The following is a 6163-nucleotide window of genomic DNA, read 5'->3' as shown; positions in this document are numbered from 1 at the left end:
AGGCAAGCACCATGGTCTTGTAGCAGATGCAAGCTTCAACTGGAAGCCAGTGGAGTGTGCAGAGGAGCGGGGTGACGTGAGAGAACTTGGGAAGGTTGAACACCAGACGGGCTGCAGCGTTCTGGATAAGTTGCAGGGGTTTAATGGCACAGGCAGGGAGCCCAGCCAACAGCGAGTTGCAGTAATCCAGACGGGAGATGACAAGTGCCTGGATTAGGACCTGTGCCGCTTTCTGTGTAAGGTAGGGTCATACTCTACGAATGTTGTAGAGCATGAACCTGCAGGATCGGGTCACTGCTTTGATGTTAGCAGAGAACGACAGGGTATTGTCCAGGGTCACGCCAAGGTTCTTTGCACTCTGGGAGGAGGACACAATGGAGTTGTCAACCGTGATGGTGAGATCATGGAGCGGGCAGTCCTTACCCGGGAGGAAGAGCAGCTCTGTCTTGCCGAGGTTCAGCTTGAGGTGGTGATCCGACATCCACACTGATATGTCTGCCAGACATGCAGAGATGTGATTCGCCACCTGGTTATCAGAAGGGGGAAAGGAGAAAATTAATTGTGTGTCTTCTGCATAGCAATGATAGGAGAGGCCATGTGAGGATATGACAGAGCCAAGTGACTTGGTGTATAGAGAGAATTGGAGAGGGCCTAGAACTGAGCCCTGGGGGACACCAGTGGTGAGAGCATGTGGTGCGGGGACAGATTCTCGCCACGCCACCTGGTAGGAGCGACCTGTCAGGTAGGACGCAATCCAAGAGTGAGCAGCGCCGGAGATACCCAACTCGGAGAGGGTGGAGAGGAGGATCTGATGGTTCACAGTATCAAAGGCAGCAGATAGGTCTAGAAGGATAAGAGCAGAGGAGAGAGAGTTAGTTTTGGCAGTGTGGAGAGCCTCCATGACACAGAGAAGAGCAGTGTCAGTTGAATGACCAGTCTTGAAACCTGACTGGTTAGGATCAAGAAGGTCATTCTGAGAGAGATAGCACGAGAGTTGGCTAGAGATGGCACGCTCAAGAGTTTTGGAGAGAAAAGAAAGAAGGGATACTGGTCTGTAGTTGATGACATCGGAGGGATCGAGTGTAGGTTTTTTGAGGAGGGGTGCAACTCTCGCCCTCTTGAAGACGGAAGGGACATAGCCAGCGGTCAAGGATGAGTTGATGAGCGAGGTGAGGTAAGGGAGAAGGTCTCCGGAAATGGTCTGGAGAAGAGAGGAGGGGATAGGGTCAAGCGGGCAGATTGTTGGGCAGCCGGCCGTCACAAGTCGCAAGATTTCATCTGGAGAGAGAGGGGAGAAAGAAGTCAAAGCATAGGGTAGGGCAGTGTGAGCAGGACCAGCGGTGTCATTTGACTTAATAAATGAGGATCGGATGTCGTCAACCTTCTTTTCAAAATGGTTGACGAAGTCATCCACAGAGAGGGAGAAGGGGGGGAGGAGGCAAAGAGCTTCCTAGGGTTAGAGGCAGAGGCTTGAAATTTAGAGTGGTAGAAAGTGGCTTTAGCAGCAGAAACAGAGGAAGAAAAAGTAGAGAGGAGGGAGTGAAAGATGACGGGGTCCGCAGGGAGTCTAGTTTTCCTCCATTTCCGCTCAATGCAACAAACCAAATCTACCTCCAAGACTGAGTTGAGTTGGTGATTTTGTGGGTAGGAACCCATCTGGAGTAGCCTTGTTCTATTTTACCAGCGTTTTTTTTTCCATCATCTGCGGTCGGAGAGTAGCCTAGATGCACATTTGTAGCCGCATGTGCACATTTGTTGATATTCAGTGGTGTAAAGTACTACTTAAGTAGTTTTTGGGGAGGTATCTGTACTTTACTATTGATATTTTTGCCAACTTTTACTTTTACTTCACTACATTCCTAAAGAAAATAATGTACTTTTTACTTCATACTTTTTTCCCTGACACCCAAAAGTACATTTTGACAGGAAAATGGTCCAATTCACACACTTATCAAGAGGATGTCCCTGGTCATCCCTACTGCCTCTGATCTGGCGGACTCACTAAACACAAATGCTTCGTTTGTAAATTATGTGTGAGTGTTGGAGTGTGACCCTGGCTATCAGTCAATAAAATAAAATAAAATAAAAAATAAAAAATTATGCCGTCTGGTTTGCTTAATATAAGGAATTTTAAATGGTTTATACTTTTACTTTTGATACTTAAGTACATTTGAGCAATTCCATTAACTTTTGATACTTAAGTATATTTACAACCAAATACTTTTAAACTTTCACTGAAGTAGTATTTTACTGGGTGACTTTCACTTTTACTTGAGTCATTTTCTATTAAGGTTTCTTTACTTTTACTCAAGTATGACAATTGAGTACTTTTTCCACCACTGTTGATGTTCTTTGCTAGTTAGTGAGTTACTAGCAAATGTTGGTCAGCAATGGAGGAGTGATTGCTTCCTACAAGAGCACAAAAGGTACACATATCTGTCTTTGAAAAGCGAGTCATTTAGAGTTTTTTTTTGTCTTAAAGGGGCAGTGTCCCTTTATGGAAATAATAATGATAACAATGAATGACATTTTTTGTAAAGTGGATCGTCTTGCATCATGTAACACAATAGAATGCAATTTTCAGTCACCTATTTGGCCAATTGTTTTAGATCATTTCTTATTTTTATAAAGTGATTTGAGCTTTGGGACAAGTAAAACATCAGTCATAAAATGGTTAATGTCAAGCCATGCATAATGTTTTTTAAAAGTCTCTTGGAATGTAGGCCTACATTGAACACCACATATTGGCTATTGTAGACGATATCATAGAAGTCAACAGCTATATCCATGTGGAAATGTTATGGCATTTGCTCCAATTGTGCGCCGCCTCCAAGGCCTCCCGAGTGGCGCAGTGGTCTAAGGCACTGCATCGCAGTGCTAGCTGTGCCACTAGAGATCCTGGTTCGAATCCAGGCTCTGTCGTAGCTGGCCGCGACCGGGAGACCCATGGGGCGGCGCACAATTGGCCCAGTGTCGTCCAGAGTAGGGGAGGAAATTGCCGGCAGGGATGTAGCTCAGTTGGTAGAGCATGGCGTTTGCAACGCCAGGGTTGTGGGTTCGATTCCCACGGGGGGTATGAAAAATAATGTATGCACTACCTGTAAGTCGCTCAAATAGCCACAATAGTATATTGGCCACTGTATTAAACTGTAACTTCAAGCAGGTACAGCCTCAGTGTTCACAGTTAACACACGCTGGAAGTTTCACAGAATGCTTGCAAAATGAATGTTTCCGTTCACAAGACCTGAAGTTTGCTCAGTGCCAAAGAATTATTGGGGGAACATTGCTTGATACATCCCTTTAATCTGTTGCATAACACTGTGTCCTGTCCTGTCAATGACAAACAACCACAGTCATGAACAATAAGTCTGTAGAGCGTCCTTACTGCTGCAGTAGTAATAAAGCTTGTCTTTGAAGCTGAGGAGAGTGACTCGGGGTGGAAGCGAAGGAGTAAAGAGCAGTGCTGTGACTTCCTGTCCGTCGTAGGGGCATTGATTAACTCTGTGACCTCTCAGCGGCTTCATTACAGCCCAGTAATGAACCAATACTGACGGAATGCGACCGTTACTCCATCATGGCTCAAATGCCTCAAACGGCTCCAGTCACTTCAATGGAAACCTTCAAGGCAGGACTACAAAAGTAAGCCAAGTCGTATTGTATGGTGTCAACCAATGATTCATATGTACACTAGATGACTCTTCCACACACTGAAGAACACATGTTTCATTTGGAGAAGATAACTCTTTGGGGACGCGGCGGACACGTAAAACAGTCAGACACTTAAACTCAACAACACAACCTCTCACAGTAACTAACTGCCCCCTTAGTCAATGGATCCATTCTCTCTGCTGCGTGCTGCAGCTCTCCCACGTCTCTGATTAGTCAGTGATAATGGAGTCTCAGTGAAAGGAGTGATTATAGTTGAAAGGAAGCCCCTGACCAGAATGTGACTGTAGTGGAGGAGAGGAGCTAGCCAGGGATAGAATTGTGGAAAATGTGATAGTGAGCGACCGGCCCGGGCCGGCTCAAAGCATAGTAAGGTGCTTTCCTTGAAGAGTTCAAAGGGTATTAGTACCCATTACTCACAATCCACTCCCACTGTCTCCGGTGTGGGGCTTGATACAGCATAGTAGTGATCCTACAAGACATTGGAAGAGGGTGATACAGTATAACCTGTCTAAATAATCCCTAAACCACGTCATCTTCTTAGCAACAGGACCTGGGGAAGCTAAATATCAAGACATGTTGTTCCTCTTAATTGTGCTCTTTTCAGCAGGTTCGTGCTTTAAACAAATGATATGCTTATCCAATTATGGGATAAGGAGTTTGGCTCTCAATGCTCATTAGGACAAATAGCAATAGTTGAAAGGGCCATTCATTATTGTGTTTACTGTCGGAGTACGGCTTTCTTTACCATTAGTTAACATTTAAATATGTCGTTTTATCTGTTTAAGCTGTTTGGACTGTTGATAGTTGTAACACTGGACACCATTGAAAAAGAGACCCTGGTCTAAACTGGGATTAACGTTAAGCCTATAAATAAAGGTTAAATAAGTCTATGTATTGGTAATGTATGTAATGACGTCGTTCTATAGTATAATGGAGTGCTAGGAATTTAACTCTATATATTTACTGTATGTTAATGAGAGGGTGAAATATTTACTTCATATAATTTTTCTCTGGTCTGATTGTGTTTTGGTGAGGAGAGGATATTTTCTATAATTAAAGAAAATCACTGCATTACTTTAGAGGGCCCTGGAGAGGAGAGCACAAATCTAAGCCTCAATTCCATGATCCTAAAGTACTGTACACGAGAAAAAGTAGCTCTCCATGCTAATGCCTAGGCTTTAGCTTGACGAGCCGACACATTCTTCCAGGAGACCAGGGTTTAAATCCTGGTTGGTCAAACGTGTGTTGTTAGCAACAGTTATCGGCCTGTCTTATGATACCCTGTAGGCTTAGTCTGACAACATGGATTAAAATCATCAGAATAATCTGAGGATAGGGAAAACAATTTTTTTTTGTCATTTAGCAGACGCTCTTATCCAGAGCGACTTACAGTTAGTGCATACATTATTATTTTTCATACCCCCTGTGGGAAATCGAACCCACAACCCTGGCGTTGCAAACGCCATGCTCTACCAACTGAGCTACATCCCTGCCGGCCATTCCCTCCCCTACCCTGGACGACGCTGGGCCAATTGCGCACCGCCCCATGGGTCTCCCGGTCGCGGCCGGCTACGACAGAGCCTGGATTCGAACAGCTGGCACTGCCATGCAGTGCCTTAGACCACTGCGCCACTCAGGAGACAGGGAACATTGTCTGCCTGCCTAAACGTCTGCCTGCCACTAAACGTTTACAGCATCCTATCATAATCTGTCTCACGTCTTACACAATCAAAATGCAAAAGTCCTCTAAAAGGTTCTAGCAGAAGCATCAATCCTGATGGCCCATGTCTTCACCCGGGACAATACAGATATGTTCAAATCCTTAAATTGCTCTTGATTGACAAATGAACCAATGGAATAGTCCCAAAAGTGCACACCTCAAGTTAAATCAAGCACAGTCTACTGTTCGGAAGGAAAAGAAACATGTCATGTGATGTCATGATTTTTTAATCGCCAACGTGATGTTTAGATTGGTGCTTGGTTGGCGAGACGGGCTAGGCCTAAAAACAATACACGTTTTGTATCCTAGCCTGCTGCCAATGCTTCTGGTCTGGGAATCCTCAGTTGGGAAACATATGGTTGCTGTTCATCAAAGTCAGGGAGAACCAGCATCCCAAATAACACCCTATTCCCTATTTAGTGAACTACTTTTGACCAAAGCCAATAGGGAATCCCATTGGGCTCTGATCAAAAAGTAGTGCACTGTATAGGGAATAGGGTGCCATTTGGGCCGTATCCAGAGAAAACCAGTGAAGGCCTGAACTCATCACTCCCCAGCCCTCAGCACCTCTCTGGGCTGATGGAAGAGCATAGAACCCTTCATGTTCTCTCTCTCTCTCTCTCTCTCTCTCTCTCTCTCTCTCTCTCTCTCTCTCTCTCTCTCTCTCTCTCTCTCTCTCTCTCTCTCTCTCTCTGTCTCTCTCTCTCTCTCTCTCTCTCTCTCTCTCTCTCTCTCTCTCTCTCTCTCTCACCTCCCAGGGAGTTTGTTCTGACT

The sequence above is a fragment of the Coregonus clupeaformis genome, unplaced genomic scaffold, assembly GCF_020615455.1.
Source record: "Coregonus clupeaformis isolate EN_2021a unplaced genomic scaffold, ASM2061545v1 scaf0163, whole genome shotgun sequence".
NCBI classification, from domain to species: domain Eukaryota; kingdom Metazoa; phylum Chordata; class Actinopteri; order Salmoniformes; family Salmonidae; genus Coregonus; species Coregonus clupeaformis.
This window is presented reverse-complemented; position numbering follows the sequence as displayed.